This window comes from Eubalaena glacialis, chromosome X (assembly GCF_028564815.1).
Source record: "Eubalaena glacialis isolate mEubGla1 chromosome X, mEubGla1.1.hap2.+ XY, whole genome shotgun sequence".
NCBI lineage: Eukaryota > Metazoa > Chordata > Mammalia > Artiodactyla > Balaenidae > Eubalaena > Eubalaena glacialis.
In genome coordinates, this window is record NC_083736.1 from 132,828,326 (window position 1) to 132,849,889 (window position 21,564).

Below are 21,564 nucleotides of genomic sequence, written 5' to 3' on the forward strand. Positions count from 1 at the left end.
TCAAATAACTAATGTTGAACCCCGGTGCCTCCTGGGAAACTGCATCTCTCTCCCTGTGGCCATGTTGGCCTACACTTGGGAGATGACCATGGGTCCCGTGTATGGAGCGGCCGCTGCACAAAAGGCAATCCTCCAAATGCTTTCCACATGTAAACTCTTCAACCTTCCATAACCCTGTGAGGTAGTAGTCGCGTTCATGATTGCCATTTTTATGATGGGGGAATTAAGGCCTAAGAGAGGTTAAGTCACTTGCTCAAGATCACACAGGTAGGTAGCGTAGGTAGCAGCAGAGCCGGGGTTCAAACCCTGGCACCATAACACTGCCCTGTAATATAGCTCCTCAGAGGCAAGGCTTGAGTAGTTGCTCCACACTGGCCACCTCTGCACAAACTACTGCTTGGATGGTGTGAAAAGCCCCTCTTCCTCTGGCTGTGACCATGGCTTCATCTTGCAAGATGGAGATTGGATCCGAATAGCATTCCACTCTGACACTATATCCTTGAGTGGTCCCACTCTCCTTGCAATGTGTACGAAAGCCATCTTTGCGATGGGTGAAATTCCAAGTGTTGTGTCTGTCACCTGAAGAGGAGAATGGGCATTCATCCATTCTTTCATTCATCACATATGTGGTAGGTGTCTACATGGGCCAGGCACTGGGGATCTCGTGGTGGCCATTGCATACATGGCCCCTGGAGCCAGATCATTAAATGCTTAAAGTAGGATGAGAGTTGGGCAGAGGTCCATTGGTTCTCTAAGGCTCCCAAAGTCATATCTGAAGATCCTTCCGGTCGCAGGAATTGTGGCCCTCTTTAAGATGACAAAAACAGATACTCCTTGCCCACCCTTGAGGACCACTGCCCTGGTTGATTCCTGCGGGAGATTTATGGGAAGGAGATTGACATGACAAAGAGGATTGGCCGGAGCCACAGCAAACCATTTCCAAAGACACTGTTCTGAAAGGGCTTGAGTCATCAATCATATGGTGAAACGCATGGCACAGGGCATCTGGCTTTCTTTGTGGCTGCCAGGAAGCTAGACTGACCCAGCACTGCCTTGAATAATTTCTTCAGTGTCTAGTACTCATTATTTCCACCTGCTGTGTGAGAGGGATCTTAAGTCAAAATATAGCCCCTATGACATTGCATCGCATTGTTGATTACTGCAACCTTTCCGTCAGTATTCAGCAAACCACTTCCTGTACTGCACTATTGATGAGTTATTGTAAACCCCTGAATTCAGCTGTACAGTATGAAGTGTTCTTGCTAAAGGGACTCTAAATTGGAAAAGAATTTTTTCACACATCTTTGTCATAGGGCATGCCCGTAGCTCTTCATAGGCATCCTAAGATGAATAGTTTCTTGCTACCGAATGCCTTTTAGAAGTATTTAGATTCCAGACTAGAGACTCATCTTGACTTGGGCAAATAGTCTATTAAAGAGACTTTAGATTCCATTTTGTTCTGGGCGAGTCTTGGCCCTGGAGTATGGATTTTGCTAATAAGACCAAACAGAGCCAGCTGTGTTCTTCCAGAGAGCCACCTTGAGTATCAGCATGGGTGACAGATGACAGCCTTTGCGTTAAGAAGTTGATTGTACGTAATTGGGCAGTGGTCTGTTGTATTTGCAGTGCTTCATCGGCGTGGCCTGTCCCTCCTACAAGAGAAGTTAATACATGAATGCCCTGAGCAATGACCCCACATATGACTGAGCTTTGATGGGGAGGGGAAGGGGTGGCCTGTGGTGTTGGGTCACTTTCCACTTGAGTGGGCGTTACCTCGTGGAGTTTTAGGTAGAGAGTATGTATGTCTGGTGTTTAAGCTAAGACTGGATGACCCTTATCAGGAATGTTGTAGAGGGGATTCCAGCATTAGATAAAGGTTGAACTAGATGACCTTTGAGGTTGTTTCAACTGCTGAGTTTTTATGACACTTTAAAATTCCTCCGGAGAAAACCTGCAGGAGAGGGCCTTGGCTGTGAATCTCAAGCTTGCAATTGTTGGAAAATAACGCTCAAGTCAAATCACATTAAATTCACTTTAAATTTTAAAAGTATAGAGCTCACAGTGTTTTGCCTGACTTTCGGGGCGTGGGGTGTGAGGGGAAGAACAAGAAGATTACTGCCACATAAAATGCAAAAAACAATGAAAATAGCATCAACAGTCCAAATTTTTAAAAAGTTTGTTTTAATTAAAAGGATTGGGAATCACTGACATATACAGGCTTTTAAAATTTTTCTTGGCCGATTTGCGAGCTCGATACATGGAGCCTTTTGGCATTTTAACGGCACCTTATCTAAATAGAGGCTGTGCAGCCAGTGGCTTCGTGCGGGGACCTGATTCCATTTGGCTATTGACGGGCTTGTTACAGAACGCGGTTGACTATTCTCCGGGTCAGGAGTGAGGTGTCAACATCTCTCACGATGGAGAATGGATATTTACCTCCCTCTTCTCCACTCACTTTCTGTGTGTTTTTGAAATAAAACCTAAGCATCTTTTTCATCTTTGCTCGTACCATCATGGACTAAATATTGCAGTCTTTAAACACGTCTTTAGGTGAAATCACTCATAGCAATTTCTGGTTCAGTTTGACTAGTAGTGAATGTCTGTCCTCCACTCATGTAGACGGAATAATACAAAGCGGAAGAACCTACAAATTTTTTTAAAAATGGGAAAAAGAGAGCCTGAAAATTCAAAGAGGAATTTGAACCGTTCCTCGTGTCCATGGGCACATACTCCGCGTGTGGCAGTAAAATGGGCCATTCAAGACCTGAGGAAATAAGTTAACAATAATGTTTAGCTGTGTGGGTATATATGTAGGTACTTATATCCACATGTATAGATACACACATAGGTACACCACGTACATGCAAGCGTACGTAAGCTAGCTGTAAATTCTAGGCTTTCGTGAAACTTGAACTCTTAAGATGTATGCTCCTGATACCCTATCCCACCACCCTCTGTTCGCCTTTTTGTCTGGTTGAGGGCTGTTTTGTCTAAACAAATTATGCCATTATTTTACTTTAAACACTCCTTTTTTTAAAGAAGAAAATAATCAATGCCAGATGCCCTGAACACTTGTGCATTGAAAGGAAAAAAAATCATATAAAACAAGCTTACATCTGAGATGCTTCAAAGAGGGAACTTTAACTCTCCAACATTTTTCAAACTTATAAAATCCATTAACGTCCAGGATGCATTCTGGGCCTGCTGCCTGTCTAGAAGTATTTTCAAACGCTTTTGGATTCAGCCCTTTTTCCCTCTTTAATTTTGAGACCCCTGTGTGTTTGGAGGGAAATGTAATCCATATGTTTCTGATTCATTTACACTTAACTCATCAAAACGCTGTTTGTAAGAGCCATTTGATGTTCTAGCAGCGTCTGTGCATTTTAAAAAGTAAGCTTTTTAGAACTCCTCCCACCAGCCCCACTCCCACTTGCCGCGAGAAAGGCATATTTGGCTGAGGGGTAAAATATGAGGCATAAAGGTCCGACCAGGTGGAGTTCAGTTCTGAATTCCTTAGTGTGCCAGGGGCCTCCAGGTGGCAGGCACTGGGCTGCCATGTTTCTGTGCTGGGTTGACTGGACTTGCCAGGTCACAGGACTCTTTCGGTTCTTCTTAGCACTGGCTCAGCTGCCTCTGTTTTGGATGCGATAAAATGACTTTCTGAGTAAATTTAAACTGAACAGGGAATTGACTCCCCTTAACCAGAACTTTCATTCAGCTCTTCACAGAGGGAAGGCATTTATCCTAATTCGTCATCTGAAATTAAATGTCTTAAAGTGGAAATAACTTCCATGCCTCAGTTATAGTATGTCTGTTACTTTAGACATTACAGCTTTTGCAAAAATGATGATCACTTCACCTGCAGTCACTTCGTTTTTTTTTTTCTATTTAATAAGGAATCTGATATAAAATAATCGGAAACAGTCTTGACAAATCTCTTTGATTGCTGCCGGTGGCTCTGGCCTTTTTCCTAAAGTAATTTGTTTATGGTTACAATTACAAAGCCCTCTGACAAGCCCATTCTGTAATGACCCAAACAGTGCCCCTGAGAAGAAGTCTTTGTGTGGAAGTCAAACAGTTGAGTGGAGCATAAAGGCATCATCCATGGCTAAGGCCGCTGCAGTCATTTATCTGTGTGTGGCCTACTACGCACTGGAAATGAGCTTGGAATAGACGCGGCCCTAACCTGCTTCCTCCTCACGGGCCGTGGTTTGAGAGAAGCAGGCCTAGGAGCGTGGAGGCAGATCACCAGACCAGGTACCATCCCAGGGGGGCCTCCAATGGTGCCACTGTCACCATCCCTGCCCCCTCTTACAACGCACAGGACGCCTAATTGCAAACCCAGCGCAGCCTCTAGCAATCACTCCAACACAGCCCGGGGGCAGTGGGGAGGGAACACTTTTGCCTTCCTCTTGCTAAAAATGTTCCTTAAAAAAGAGCATGTCTGCTTTCAGAAATTAACCCTGAACCATATTTCATATGAGATCGTTTTTGTTATCAAGACGTGTTAACTCTCTATCATAAACATTAAGAAGTTCTTAGAACCAAATTATATATTCCTCTGTGTGTGTGTGTGTGTGTGTGTGTGTGTGTGTGTGTGTGTGTGAGTGATCTTCAGGGATTTCCACCCCTGCTAATGCCAATCCTTGGATTTGTCCTGATGTGAAAGCAAGGGCTGCATGACCACCGAGGTTCTCAGTTGGGGCCACGTGGAATTGCACGTGAATATTTCAGATCAGGTTGGACCTGATCATAAATTCTCATTTTTCTACTTTTGAGCATGTGTATTCAGTGTAAAAAAGGAAGAGAGCAGTGAAATGAGTTGTGTCCAGGCCTCCCTTGCGCAGAGGTTGAGAATGGCGTCCCTGGACCAGGCCTCGCTCCCTCCATGACCGCACTCCACTCTCCCCCGTTGCATCCGTTTTCTGCAGAGTTCATGTCATTGCCAGGTCAGGGCAGTAAACAGGGGCAGGGAGCGTCCTGCGCAGCTTCTGCCAGGACACCTTGCCCTCGGTGCTGAGGGCTGCCCAGGCCGCGCAGCTGGCTTCCTTTGGGCGCCCAAAGCCTCCCCCCCTGTTCTTTTCCTAGGTGTGCCCCGAAAAAAATCTAATGCAAAAGAGTCAAACTGTGGCTGCTGTTTGCTGGCCACCTGCGTCCTGATGACAAGAGGAAATCGGGTTACCCCCGCTGGACCTCAAGTCTTCACTTCTTCTCCAAAAGTTGCAGGTGCACGGTGCGCTATCTTTAACCCTGTGGGCTGTCACAGGGGCACTTGACAAGGCGGCGCTCGCATTTGTGTGGGGCAGGACGACCAGCTCGTCTCCGGCCCATCTGCTGATGGGGACAGTTTCACATTCTGTGTGTTTTCTTGGGCATTTTGTATGAGGAGGTGGGCATGCACTCTCTTGTTTATGGAAACAGGCATACATCGTATCTACAAAGGACAGAAAAAAAAGGCTTTGAGGGAAAATTTCAGTTCCTTCCTGCTGGGGAACCATGCTGCAGGGACCTTGTCAGTTTCGTATTCACTGTTTTACTATTTGTTTTAAGGCTACAGCGAGGGGGGTTCAATTTTAAATGCACATCAGGTCTTTCAAAAGACTTTTAATGTACAGTGGCTGGTGCAGTTCCTTTACGTTATAAAATTGCACAGTTTCTTACGATTCATGTGTATTTCGAGTGACTCAGGCTAGGCGGGAGTGGCATCACTAGCTCTGCCCCAGTTTTTGCAAAAAAACCCTCAGCAACCCTATTTTATTAAGATATTCCTATCTTGTTGATATGATCATGTTTATATTTTCATTTATTGCAACTTAAGCCTTCTGGCACATATTCATTTATAAACCATTCCAATACCTTAGTGTAAAGAACCGGGCTATATCTATGATCACACACACACACACACACACACACACACACAGAGGCACACCCCCTAATGAAAAGAGAAACTGAGGCACAGAGAAATCATGGAACTTTCCTGAGATCAAATTTTGTGTCGGTGAGAGCACTGAGAAAACATCCCTGAACTTGGAATTCAACTCCAGTCATTAAAACACTCGCTCCCGGCAGCATCTTTGTGGAATGCAAGGGTGATGTATATGCATATAAATCTTCATTAAGATGGAAGTGAGATATTATTCTGTTAATGTTAATATATATTTTCAACATTAATAACCAAATGAGCAAAACGAGGCCAATAGATCTAGGTTCTGTATGTGATTAAAATGATTTATATTCATTTTAAGTGAAAATGTTAAGTCAACTGCATGGATTCCTTTGGTTTTGTGATAGTGACATTGTAAAACATACACGTGCACACGTACCCCATTCACGTAATTAAACCGATTCATCAAACATATTGTTGGAGAATCTCGGAAACGTGTGGGACAGAGGATTAATTAACTCAGAAGCATGTAAACTCGAAAAGTTTGTCAGTCTATTTTCATTATACATATGCTCCTCCATGTATGATTTGTGACAGCATAAGGACAGATGGCCCAGTGATTTACAACTCTGACTTCAATTATATACCATGTAGTTCAAGTGAAAATAGCTCTCTTGCAGCACAGATAGAGATGTTAGCAACCATTTATAAGAAAGGTTCTGAAATTCGGATCAAAGTTGAAGCCTACTTGGTTTGATTTCATGCAAAGAAAAAAAAAATTGGATCGCCTGTTTCTAAAATAATCCCCCAATATTAATCTCTGTTCCTTGGGGGCTTTAAAATTGTGCAAGTTTAAAAGTGAATTATAACTGCTTTGCTTTTCTTTCGTGTAGTTGCATAGCAGATATTTCAGCCCTGTCACTGCTTCAGAAAAATCCTTGGATCCAGTTCCTCCAGAGTGAGAAAGAAATGACATACTTCTCAGGGTCATCATCTGGGCAGGGATGAGGAGGGTGGGAGAGGGGAGAGAATTCTCCTCTGTGTACCGAACGCTTCGATTTTCAAAGTGGCTGTTAGCTGTCAGGCAGTATGATTCTCATTCAAAGCATGGGACACCACAGAAGAAAACCCTTCTCTCTTGCCACTTAAACTTACTGTTAGCATTTCAGTACTGATCTACAACTGATCTACAACTTGGCTTAAAGTCTCTGTGTGTGTGTGTGTGTGTGTGTGTGTGTGTGTGTGTGTGTGTGAGGTCTTGGTGGTGGTGATGGTTTGAGAATTGTCTGTCTCCCTCCTGTAGACTATAACCTAGCCTTTCAATTCAAGGTGGGGAGGAGGGTAAAAAAGTACATAAATGCCCCCCAGAGAGAAGAGGAGTCATATATTTTTGCCTTTCCATTTTTAATTTGCCCATTTTATAAATATTGTTCCAGAAGGGTTTGTATGACTTTATACTTTCCAGAAATATTCTATTTTTGGAGGCTAATGGTTCAGTTTACTTCTCATTTCTTCATTGCCTTTCAGATAAGTACTTCCCCAGGAACTTAGTATTAAAATTTGCCTTTCCAAATGTACCATATGGAATTCCCAAAGGAAATTATTTTTAAAGTGTCAGTCTCACTCATGAATTTGGCTGTAGAACTGAGTTCTTTTCCTAGCACAACCCCCCTCCCCAATTTAAAACATTTTCATAAATAAAGATACAGAGGGACTAAAAAAGGATCCCCGGATACTTGATTTCCACGCACATTTACTCATGTAGAGTTTTCCAGAATATTTCCACCATAAAGGGAATGTAGAGACAAAGTCTGAACTGATGAACTTACGACTACATAAGAAGCCAGGTGTACAGAGCACTTTCTCATTCTCAGGGCTGTTTTCGTACGGAAACTCAGAGACGTTTTATACCCAGGCAGCAGGCAGCGTGTGTGTCTTCTTGACTCCGGGCTGTGGCTGCCACGTCACCGTTTGGAGCCACGACTTATGAAGTACTCAGTCTACTTGTTGACAACTGTTGTGGGCACCTCTCCCTTTTAAGTGTTGTTCTAAAGTAACGAGTTTTGAGAAATTAGGTCAGTCGAATTTTCTAGTATTTTTGGAATGCAAATTACCCGTACAGAAAGCTTCAACTGCAGTTGTAATTGTAGCTTGTTAAAAGTGAAAAACAGAGATGTCAGAATTCTGTTAGGAAGAAATAGTTTGGGTAATATTTTCCTGCTATATTGGCCATGCTAACTGTATAAAGGCAAGTGAGTACAAAAATGTCATTTGTGTGTGTGAGAGAGAGACAGAGAAAAGAGAGAGAGAGAGGGAGAGAGAGAGAGGGAGAGAGAGACAAGTTAGCGTCTCTGGTTTCTTTTTCTTTCTTTCTATAACCAAACATAAGACATTAAAAGAGCTTTGACATAACATTTAAAATCTAAACTACAGCCAATGTCAATATTGTAGAGCTAATATTTACTTTAATCAAAAAAGGTCTGGCTAATGTTAAAGCTTATAAAGAACAAACAAAATTGTGACACTTATCACTAAACTACGACTATACAAGTATGTGGGTGATAATCTCAGCTCAGTGAATGAGCTGACTTTCAGAGATAACAGTGACATTAGTCAGATTGGGGCATTTACCTTATCTATATTATATATAAATAGTTTATATTTAAGTAATCAGAATGGAAGACTTCATAAATATATGTTAGGTTTTTGGCTATAGATTTCAACACCATCTACCTATAGATATATAACTATAAAGAGATGGATGTAGTAAGTTAACACTTAAATGTTTATTAGTATCATTGAAAGGGATCACATCCGAGCCATAATTGTAAAGGTTTTAAATGTTAGAGAAACAAGTGAATTGTGAAATCCACAGCCAAAGACAGGAAGTCCATTCTGAACAATTCATCCAGTTTGGAGGTGAATTAAGGAAGCGACAGCACTTTATTCCATATGCGTGTATGAGGACCCAGAATTAGTGGGCTAAAATGACTTGAGGATCTGGAAGTCCTGAGTGCTCTGAACGCTCAGAACCTCCGCAGGGCACCAGATCTTGGTTGCCAAGTTCAGGATTTCCATGACTCTGAAATTGCCAAGACACACCAGTCACAACTCACAGAGACAAACCCTTAGATCTAGGGACATCTGCAGATGTTGCTGAGAGCAATCACAGTAATCGTTTTGATTAAATGATATGATCTTCAGTGAGCAAGAAAACGTTGGCAGAAATGGATTCTTATTTTTTTCAGGGAGTTGTATATAATACATTACTATCATGAGTAATATTTATTTATTTTAAAATTTGAGATAATTGTAGATTCATATGCAGTTGCAAGAAATAATACACAGAGATTCTGTGTACCCTTATCCAGTTTTCCACATGGTAATATTGGGTTGGCCAAAAAGTTCGTTCGGGGTTTTCCGTAACATCTTACGGAAGATGTGAGAAGTTACGGAAAAACCCGAACGAACCTTTTGGCCAACCCAAAAATATCTTACAAAACTATAGTAGAATGTCACAACCTCATGTTTTAGTTTGATGTGTAAATTGTCTCAGACTTCACCCATGGGGGCGCCTTCAAGTTGGCTCCTGTGTCCTTTTGATCTTTGAGCACTTAATTTCTGGCATAACAAAATAGCTTCAAGCTCCTCGTGTGCTTCTTGGCTACAGCCCTGGAATCAGCCATTTCTCTTAGAACCCCTGATTCCTTTTATTGGAAAATGGTATTTACAGAACAAGATGGGGGGGCCAGGTGTGCTTTTTACTACCAGAGTGCATTATTTCTAAGGCACTGTGCAGACAGAGCTAGGAGATATTTACGTATGCATATCCACACGCGTACATACATACTCACACATCTGTATCTCTTTCTATATATGTCCATCTGTATATATATTAAAATACCATGAGGTCATAGGGATACCACCTACTTCAATCAAACACCACCGCATTGCAGTCGTCCCCCTTTTCTTACTGGTAGCTCCCTTCTCTGAAAGTGAGAAACTTAGCTCTCATTATCCACAATACACTTACTTATTTGTTCAGTCCAGATGTGCTAACCAAGACCACTGTGAAAAATTGATTCAGGCAAGAGTCATTGATGGAGTCTAAAGACAGTGGATGAAAGTATGAGGAGTAATGAGATATTTACATCATTTCTAAGTACTTCCCCATAAAACGTTGATTAATTGCAAGAGAAAGAAATGGTAATCTGACAGTACAGAAACCTGGGAGATAACCACCTTACCCAAGTGATCAAACGTACTGTGCCTTGTATTAAGACAAGTTGACTTCATATGCCTCCTGATGTGAGGTATTGAAAAGGACACAACATCACTTCTGCTAAACGCGTGTAACCGGAATCTAATCCTGAAGAAACCTCAGACAGCAAACCCAAATTGAAGAGCATTCTACAAAATAAGTGACCTACATTCTTAAAAAATGTCATGGTCATGAAAAACAGAGAAGAACAGAAGAACTGGCCCAGGTTGAAGGAGACTAAAGAGATATGACAACTAAATGTAAGGCATAAACCTATATGGGCTCCTGGATCTTTTTTTTTCCTATAAAGGATATTGTTGAGCCAATTGGGAAAATTTAAATAAAGTTAGTAGATTCGATCTAACAGGGTATCAGTGTCTACTTCCTGATTATTTGATAATTGTATTGTGGTCATGTAAGAGAATGTTCACATTTTCTGGAAATAGACACTGAAGCATTTAGAGGTAGAGGGCCATCATGTCTGCAACTTCTACTGGGTGAAGGATGCGTATGTATGGGCTTTTGTTGAATATTCTTGCAACTTTTCTGGAAGCTTGAATTTTTTTCAAAATAAAAATGTTTTACAAAAGAGATGAGAAGTGTAGTTCTCCCTCCCTCCTGGTCCGTGCATTTGCCTCTGTTGTTTTCTGGAACAGTAATAGGGTCCTTTCTAAACCTATCTGAGGCCGTCTTGACTGCTTGCCTTAACTCTAGTTTTGGCTCAGACGAGTTGGCCTCTAGATCCCATTTCTCTTGTTGATTTCATGCCTCTCCTGACTGCAGGAAAACAATTGAGGGACAGTGTACACATGGACCCTTTGCCTACCTCTCTTTACCAGCCCTTCAGTGACCATCTGCCTCTAGCTGGCCCAAAAGTGATGATGCTGCAAACCATAGGTAGTCCTGTAATTGCAGATTTCACCTTCCTCAATATGCAAGTAACAGTTTTGCCAGGGGAGAGAGCAAAGACCATGGTAATTCACTTTGCTTCTTTAGTTCACCTCTAGGAAAGGAAGAACAAGAGGGCCAATAAAAACTGGAGAGATTTGTTAATTTGTTTATTAGGTATTTGCCCTCGCAGGTATACCTCACTTTATGTATCCTCTCAACTTTGGGAAATCTTTAGCACATTAGTAAATTGTATACTATTTTTAAGTTATTGTGTTGGGCTTCCCATTTAAAGTGGAACTGAGATAAATACTTTTGTAGAATTAGTCATCCCTTCCTACTTTTGACAAAAGAAATCCTCATGGAGTTCTTGGTGTCCAGCCCGAGACCTTAGACAAACTCCTGGTCACAGGTCTTGAAACGTAGAGAGTGGAGAAATGGGTGCTGGGCATGATGTTATGGGAATCATCTGGATCAGGAAAGCTTCTAGAACTGGGCGGTGGGGGGAGGGCAGAGCCTTCCCAATAACATTTTGGATTCCTTTCAGTTCGTTGTTGTTTTTTTTTCTAAGTAACTATAATTGTTTAAAATAATGAATATTTAGAAAAGAAACCATTGGTCCTCAACTCACTTAAAGCAGTGTATTTAAAAAGCCACATGGATGTTATTTTCATTCAGAAAATTACACAGCTGGCTAGGGTAGATATCTAGCACATCCATACAGATACCATTCAAATGATTGAAGTGGAAAATACCACATGCTGATAAATTCTTTTAAAGGCTTTCCTTCTGCAGCTTCTTCAGTTTTCTTTCTCTGCTCATAAAGTAGAAATTCATAACCTCAAGTTATATGGATACAAATTTTGTCCGAGGTTCCACATCTGAAATCCCACTCAATATCAAGATTTCCACACAAGACACTGAAAAGCAGCAGACCGGCTCCAAGGGTGTCAGAAAATCCTCGCTAGCCCAGGGCTGGGAGAGTGAGGGCCACGGCCAGCCCCCAGACTCTCGCCGTTTCACCGAAGCTTTCCTTCAGTCTCCCTCATCCTTCACCGATGACAGGCGGCCGCGTCGACTAGGAGTCATGAGGCTTCGATGGATCGTAGTGATGAAGCTCTGCCACCCGCCGGCCCTGGGCCTCAGCTTCTCGTGGAGGATCAGCGAATTTCTCAGGCACCTTTTCTGTTTCTGTGAAATGGGGCCTTTATACACAAACACAAGGTACAGATAAACACAGCCATGGCAACTGGCTGATGAGGAAATGAGTAGACTGTGGCTGTGTTGACATTTCTGTTTTCAAACCTAATCATTTGTTTGTTTAACTGATGGTTGTTAACATATCAAAACGGAGCTTGAGAAAGTGATAAATCAGGTGCGTGTTTATTCCATTGTCTTCGATGCGAACTGATTTTTGAACATCCACCTTTTGATGCGCACAGATCCTCCTATGGGGTGCGAGGAGGAAATGAATTATGCCCCGAGTAGGAGGGGTCCCAGCACATGGCAACGTGCTTTGAAGTTTTGGGCATCCTCACGACCAGGTTTCCAAACCGAAGAATGAAGCATCTTGGAAACCCACCCAGATTTTCCTAAGCATTACCAGGTGGTCTCAGAGATCGTTAAAACAAAATTGGAACGTTTTCCTTCACCCGCGTTGTGAGAAATGAAGCGACGAAAGTGGCTCGCTTGGAACAGCTCGCTGCTTCCCCATCACTTTCATTCCTGGCTCATGGGGTGCATGTGGCTGTTGGACAGGTTGATACGTAAAAGCGCCAAGAAACGTGCCCGGCAGGTGGCAGTAGCCGGGCCTTCCTCACAGGGCTTTGGGGAACATTCGATGAGTTCATACATGTAAAGTATCTAGAACAGTTCCTGGGTCGTACTGAGCACTCAAGAAATATTAGCTGCTGTTACGATGATCCTTCTCAGGTCACCTGCAGGCAGGTTTGCTGCTCGCTTCAACGGAAGAGTAGATGCTCGATAAATGGCAGCTGTAATTATTCTATAATCTTATGCTTAGCACCTAATAAGTCTTCAATACATATTAGCATCATTGCTATTAAAGTTGTTACTGCACTATGGAAACAGCAAGGAATCTCCCATTTGGTTGGGCTGAAAACATTTTCCAACGTAGATGACCGGGCAAGTGTCGCCAGTATATTTATTCCCCTCCCACGTCTTCCTCTTTTCATGAGAATTCGCTGTCTGCATTGAGATCTCCTGGCTCTGGTTGCCCTTCCTGGAAATTAGCTCCCCTTTTAGCCTGCTTGCAATGTCTAGCTGCATTTCCCTATGTCGCCAGCAGGGGCTGACGACTAACACTCGGCTTTCAGCCTCAACATTTTTAAGATTAGAAGCTTGGAATTCAGGGAAACAAATGACTGCCATACTTAGCCGATGATGGAACTTGTGTAAAATGAATTGGCCCACGACAAGGAATGCCTGTAGGTGTGGTACCCTGCCTATTTTTGTGAGAGTATTTAAAGCTTAAAGTCTCCTGCTCTTGTTTGTTCGATCACTTAGCAGATGTTTGAGTGCCTACTGTCTGCAAGGTGCTTAGCTGAGTCCTCTGGGGACCGATGATAAGGAAAAGTAGAAAATAGACGTTAACTTCACCCCAGGTTTTTCCTTTGCTATAGACACACACACAGGAAAAATGGTTTTCATGGTAGTTCATTCAGAAAAATAGAACTTCTGTCTATTAAAACAGACTTTCTTTATTAAAGGTGTATCAGAAAGATTAAAGCAAAGATAGATAGTAAAAGTCTGAACATAACATTCAAATGGACCTTGGGATGACGAGGTGGCAGTGAACCCAGATGCCACAATGTCCTCCCATCCCCCATCTGAAACAGTCTTCACAAAGCACTGAATTTTCTAGGAGGACTGAATATTCAACTTCACAAAAGAAGGCAGAAATAAAATGACCAAATAAAATGAACGATCTGAATATTTTCCTACTGTATCTTCCACGCAGCAGTGATATACGTCTCATTTTTCTAACCTGTCCGTTACCTTGTACCTTAAATAGAAAATATAATATTCATCAGCATCACCAGGAACGCTCCCATGAATTCCACTGGGCCAAGAGGAATGTAAATATGCATTCATTTGTGCATGACCACTTTCTATAGGGAAAGCATGACATAGAGGGTGGAGCGTGGGACCTCAGTGAGCCTGAATCTTTTCATCTGTGTGATGGGTTGTTCTGAAGGCCCTAGGAGTGTAGGTGGAAAGAGCACTTGTAGACTCTGAAGTAACACACAAATATAGAGGGGTGGTTAAGGGGTAGTGCTTTTCCAAGTATTGGTTTTATATTTGGAAATATTATGGCCATACAGCATCTGTCCATCTATATAAGTTGGAAACATTTGTATTTTTATTACCAGGGATCAGATGTTTGCTTTAAGAGCTACACAACTCAGCTAGATTTCCTCAACTTTTAGTTTTATTTATTTTTTATAATGCCTGTGTACCCATGTGGGAAGAATAAGTATTTACAAGAGATCACGAATTGCCCTTTTAAAAGACATAAAATATTGGACTGGCGTCTGCCTGTCTTATTTGTTCAAGTGTTGTCAACACTCTTTGATGGTGGTTTTTAATCAGTTCATCATCATCACCAAAAAGTACATCATTGAAATCTAGATTTAGTAACACAGCAAGGCAGGACATACAAATTGACATTTGTACGTTTTTTAAATTCCCATTTTGTACAAAGCTAACTTAAGATGCCAGTGACTCACAAAACATATTGTTTAAACATGTTCAGATTGCTAACAGACCATACTGTTATGCCTTTTAGATTCCAATAAACCATATGAAAATGCTAATTATTGTCTACATTAATTTGTATAAATTATGCAAATTGAGTAGCAATTAAGCACTACTGTGGTTGAGGTGGATTCCATGCTATTTTTTAACTTAATGTTGGACTGACATAGACTCTGTTCACTAAAATAAACTGTTTTATTGTTGAGTGTTTACAAAGCAATTGCTGATGGTAATTGGTTATAGAAGACACTATTGTGCATTTCAGTAAGATTTATTTAACCATATGCACCACAACCGAAACACATACAGGAAGAACGGTCAAGGCATGGATTTATGGCAGTTCATTCAGAAAAAAATAGAGCTTCTGTCCATTAACAGAGGCGTTCTTTATGAAAGTTATTTTACAAAGATGAAAACAAATAAAGATAAATGGAGAGTACTTAGAGAGATGTCGTTAAGAATATTTGAGAGAAGTAGAATGTAGCAAGAGGTCAAGGCATCTCATTCAGTCTTTCGAGTAGAATATTAGGAAGTAATTGTAATTTTGGATGCCTCCTAGGTATGTGGATGAGAAATTCAGCCCTGATTTGGTCAAACCAGTTGTGTGTGCTTTTGCTCTGGTACACAATGGTTTTTCCCAAATCACTTAGAAATAATTTAACCAGATAGCATGCCTGGACGTGCTCGTGTGTGTGTGTGTGTGTGTGTGTGTGTGTGTGTGTTTAGCAGTGAATGGCACTCCATCATCGTACTCTATCAAACATGAGTTAAATTAAGTGTCGGTGTCTTGGGAGCAGCTTAGCCAATTTTCAGTGGTGGTTCCCAGAAGGCTAACTCTGGAAGACCTCATCTCAACCCATTTCTCTGGAAAACAGGAATCTGCAGTCATGTTCTATTCCTGCTGAACAGAACTCAAGGCCAGCCATCTTTCTGTCTCCGAAATTCAGATTGCGTTTTTCAGATGCAAAGGTTAAACACGTTGGCGCGATAATTATGAGAGGAAAATAAATCCTTCCTTTTGCCAAAAATTATTGCGTGAAGGAGTGTGTAAATTATGATTTGCAAGTGTGGTAATGGCTGTAATGTTGAAAGGTGGCATTGTGGTGATGAGTAGATATGTCAGCCTTTGGTAATGTATTTCATTTTAGTTTCTCTAATCGGCAATGAATTTGGGAAATCTAGATTCACAGCAAGTGATCTTCCTGAGAGTTTAACCAAAATAAAGAGAATAAGTTATGGATTTTCCACTAAGGCCATATTTATGCCATTATTCTAATAAGAACTTTAGTAAGACAAATCTACAAGTTGATTAGTTTTACTGCCTTCATAAATTTATTTTCCAGAATCTCCAAACCGATTTTCATTTGCCTTGGCTTAAAATATATCAGTACTCTGAAAAATTTGAAGAGTAAATCATTACCTTCAGTATTTGTTACTTAATATCTTAATAATGAATGATAAATCTCCTAAGGATTTTTTCAGTTAAAATTTTGTGGTTTGACATACAGCTCAGTAAGTCCTTTGGTTTTCTTTTACAAACCGCACTTAATTGTAATCCCTGTTGTTGCTTTTGCCAGATTTTCCTTTGTCCCGGCTAAATCCATTGGGGGAAAATGAGGTTTTAGAGCAAGGTAGGTCTGGACTTTGAAAATTTCATTCACCCTAACTAACTAGATCATGACGAGCCAAAGGATTCGAAAAGAATTTTACCTCCAGTGAAAAGAGGTGCAAATCGGAATATGGGTCAGAGCTTTGTTGCATCCCTCAGATAGGATGGCTGGGTGCAATGGTGGGCCAGCCCTGAGCCAAGAGACCAAAGACCTCTGTCCAGGACCAGCTTCCTGGGTTTAGGCAAGTTGTTCAAACCCTCTGTGCCTGCGTATCCTCATCTGTGGCTACCATGACGATCATGTGATACACATATGGGAAAGCTCTTTGGAAACCTGAAAAGGATGTGTAAATGGCACAAATTATGACTTTGTTAACAGAGCAAGGTATTGAAAAGCTGGCATCACGTGTTGGTTCAAGGTCAAACTCCAGTGCCAGTCGGCACTCCCCCCGTTGAGATGTGCAGCCATGGATGTGTCAGTTCTTTTTTTTTTTTTAATTTATTTATTTTATTTATTTATTTTTGGCTGCCTTGGGTCTTCGTTGCTGCACGTGGGCCTTCTCTAGTTGCAGCAAGCGGGGGCTTCTCTTGCTGTGGAGCACGGGCTCCAGGCACGCGGGCCTCAGCAGCTGTGGCACGTGGGCTCCGTAGTTGTGGCTCGTGGGCTATAGAGCACAGGCTCAGCAGTTGTGGTGCATGGGCCTAGTTGCTCCGCGGCATGTGGGATCCTCCCGGACCAGGGCTCGAACCCGTGTCCACTGCGCCGGCAGGTGGACTGCCAACCACTGCACCACCAGGGAAGCCCGATGTGTCAGTTCTTTTGGCCTCACTTTCCGCATCTGTGAAATAACAGAGTATCGACCTCATAAGATTGTTGTAAGGATTGAACCGATTGTTGTCTGGCGTGTAAAAGGCACTTAAGAGAGGTTAGCTGTTACTACTGGGACACATGGTATTAATGATGACAGATTAAAAATACTTCTCGTTTGGTAGGTGCTAGATGTCTGATAAAGCTTTATTTCTTTTGTATTCATTGTCTACTTACCAGAAGTTTAGATCCTCACAACTTTATCGAATTCTCTAGGCTACCCTGGATTGGCCAGTGTAGTTCTGTTTTGTTTCTAAATCAGGGATCCCATCTCGTGACCTGCTCACTCAGTGGAGTAGGATGGCCCCACCAGTGACATCCTGAGAGGTTGTGTAGAGAAATGATAAAAAGCATGGCTTTGTGGTCAAAGAGACATGGCTGCAGATGCCTACTCTTCCACTTGCTGGCCAGGTGGCCTTGGAAAAGTTGCTTCATTTCTTCGAGCCTCAGTTTCCTCATTCGTAGAATGGAGGTAACTCATGGTACCCAAGTCATGGGGCTCTTGATTGTGAGGTAATTGACACAGGGACTTGCCATAATACTGACTTTATCATGATCGCTGCTACCGTCATCACTGGTTTTTCTTCTAAAGGTAATGTTATTTTGATTAAGAATGACATCCATACTCTGGAGACTGGCATTTAAAAGCCCTTCATAATATGGTCTAGCTCCATCCTTTCCTTCTTTATACATTGACATTTTTAAGTATAATTATGTCCCAAGTATTGCATGGAACATACTTGTACTGCTAAATAATAATTTATTGTTCATCTGAAATTCAAGTTGAACCTGGCATGCTGTACTTTCATTTGCCAAATCTGGCTCCCTGACTCGTACGCGTGTCCTTCCCCCCCTTCCTCACCTCCGTCCAGGGGTGGAAGGACCTCCGGGAAGGCAGAGCTTCCCCACCTCCCAAGTCTCTACTTAAGGAGCTTCTCAGGCCCCCCATTGCACCATTGTGGAAGAAATATTTTTTATTCTTTTCCTTTATTTATTTCGATGAACATTTCTTTATTCTTGCTTCTCGAAAGTGCAGTCTATAGGAGATCAGAGGGCCCACCCAGTTTCCCCGGCTGCTAGCCTCAGCCTCCAGCCTGTTCACTGCCCTGCCCTGCCCCGCAGCCCTGGAGCTCTCTCTGCGCTCCCCGCCCCGCTACCGCCAGCGCATCCGCTTTTCTGGTGGTGTGACCAGCATCGGCATGTCAGAAAAGCTCCCCTGTGTGATGCCCGTGTGCAGCAGGGTGGCAAAGAATTGCTAGGCCCCTGCTGCCAGCTGTTCCTTCTGCCTGGAGGGTCCCCCTCATTCCCATTCCCACGTTTTTTTTTCCATCCCTGAAGACCCTAAATCATCTCCCAGAGACCCTCATCGCCACCTGTCTTCCATGGGCTACTTCCCCCGTAATTTGGGGAAGCCTGGAGGTCCAAGGGTGCCAGCTGGGATCCACTGTCCCTTCCCCCAGTGGATGCCCCTAGCACAGTGCTGTTGGCATCACTGAGGATTCAACCATGTGTGTAGAGGCCCCAACCTACCAAGAAGCTACTAGAGACAGAAACTCGGTATAACTTCTCTCAGTATTTTTTCATGAAGAAACTACTGCAGATGTTTACTAATCCTTTTATCTCAAACTAAAAGAATTTTTAACAACCTGTATTAACTTTATTATAAAGAGAACAATAAATATCTTCATAGACACCATTAAGTCATATCAGGCTTTGGTTTTTCATTTTACCTTGTTACCCAAGGTCCTATAAAAGCTGTTTCGAAACCAAAAGAGAAGACATTGACCTGGCCTAATTATTTGCTTCCCTTCTGTGAACTTTGGGAATTGTAGTCTCTGTATGTGACTCCTAGATACCCACTATGATATCTGCACTTTTGTTTAAAACAGACTAAGCCAATAGAAAAAAAAAGGATCTTTACCCATCTTAGTGCGCAGTGAAATCTGAATCTATAGCTTGCAGTTGAAACTATTTTTTTCCCCAAAGCCTTTGAGGGCTGTTACTCAGTCTGGTGTAAACAATTTATTGTTAAAGTCTTAGAATATTTGCATTTTAATGAAAGAAAAATTTAATTAAGCTTGAAACTTTGCTCAGAAAAGACAGAGTTTGGGCAGCTAGCGCCCTTGCATGCTAAGGCACCTCTTCAGAGACGACGAATACTTCGGGAATTCTCTGTTTGGTGCCATTTAAATAGTAAAATGGCATATGTGTCTGTCTTGCTAACTTAGGTGAAAACATCTCTGCCTTTGGGGACCCTCAGCCGAGGGAGGCTGGCCCCTGAAGGGCTGCAGACTGGCTGGGGGCTGAGATGTTTTAGAAAGGCAGACATGGAAGTGACAAATCAAAATATCCTTTGTGTGTGGGAGGTTACATAGTGAAAAGGGAAGCTGTCTTAATAGAAATATTTTAATACATTTACCTCCACCTTGACCATGAGAAATAAATTTAATAGTCCTGAAATTAAATGTTTTTGCTAACTAGCCTCTTACCATAGCACCTCATCAGCAATTACTCTGTGTGACCTGGAGGCGTGGAAGTAGCCCAGGCAGGACCTCTAAGAGTGAGAAGGCTACATTCAGGCCAAGGTTCTGCCCCTGAAAAGCTGTGTGACCTTGGACAGGCCCTAGAATAATGATGGCAGAGCTCGCATCTGTCTGGACCTCAGTATCCCCAGCTGTGAAATGCAAATGATAACCTTTGCCCTGTCCACCCCACAGAGCTTGTATGATGCTCAAAGGATATCACGTGTCTGGAGAACCATGCAAACACAAGCATGGATAAGGTGCGCTACCACTTAAAAAAATATTTTGGTAAGATGTCTGAGCAAATTTAACGTAAAGTACAAAAACAGTGAATTATTCAAACATTAGGGAGAAGTTGATTTTGTTTCTAAAGGTAGTCATGGAACGGAAGAGGCTTGTGAATATCCTGCAAGCAAATTCAGTAGAAAGGGCAACAGATGTCAAAGAAGAGGTTTGGTGAACTGGGGATGGACAGTGCCTAGGAGAGAGCTACATATAAACAGGCACAAACGTTTTCCAAGCACCTGGACCCTAGGTTACAAGAGATCAAAGATAAGGCTTTCCGAGATGATTCACACGGTCCAGGCGTAAGCCGCTGAGAGCCTGGCCTGCGATGGTAGCTGTGGGATTCGAAGGGAAAGGAGGAGAAGGAGATTTCTAAATTCTGATTTGTCCAACGTGTTCTTTCTAGCGAGTGCTTACATGATTGGAACCCCTTGGATCCTGCCATCGCGCTCCAGGGAAAATAACACGCAGCGGCGGTTCTTGTTTATTTCCAGGAGCTTTTACTGAGGTCCGTTCACCGACCGTCCACTGGCGGCGGCCTTGCTTCTCCTCCCTGCTGCTTAGCCCACAGCTGCGTAGAGAGCTCGGCTCATTTGGAGACGTGGGGATAATGAGGGTGCCCCTTTGTCCTGTCCTCCTGAAATGAAGCGCTGAGAGCAGAGGGGAGAAAGGCAGCGGCTTAGTGAGGAACAGAAATGGCCCCATCAGTAGCATCAAGATTAAACAATTCTCTCATCTAATGGTAGGAAATGAGGCATTTTCAGCGAGGCAAGCTCTGATAGCTGTGTCCTTGTGGTGCCTCACAGGACGTGTCGGGGTGTAGGTGGTTTGTAATGAAGTAAGTTAAGAAATAGACCCAGACGTGGGCCATCTTTCTCCTCCCCAAAAAGGTGGCCTGCAGTGTGATTAGACCAACCTCCCACCTACTATCAGAGTCTCTTAGACAGAGACAGTGATGGACATTTGACTCAACCCAAGAAAAATGCTTACCATGTGGAAGGCACTGGACCTCACCCAGTCCCCGGACAGCTAGAAACATGTAGATTGCCGGGCCCAGCCCCAGACTCTCTTGATTCACTGGGTCTGGGCTGGGACCCTAGAAGCTGCGTTTCTAACAAGCTTCTAGGTGAAGCCCATGCTGCTGGTCCCTGGACCGCACTTGGAATAGCAAGGCTGAGGAGCCCCTGAGTAGCACCGATGTGCTTCTCAAACTTTGTGTTAAAAAAATGCAGTAAATGCGACTCAGTAGATCCTGAGGACTGTTTAAGCAAAGGCTATTGACGTGCTCGCTAGAACAATCTGATCCGTCAAGAATAGCACTGAAAAAGAAAACCAACCCCCGATCCCCAAATCGCTACCACTCATGAATCCTTACATGGGCAAGGTCTTGTGCTAACTGCCCTGCATGCCTTATCCCATTTAGTCCTGACAAGAACTTATGAGATGAAGACAATCCCCATTTTACAGATG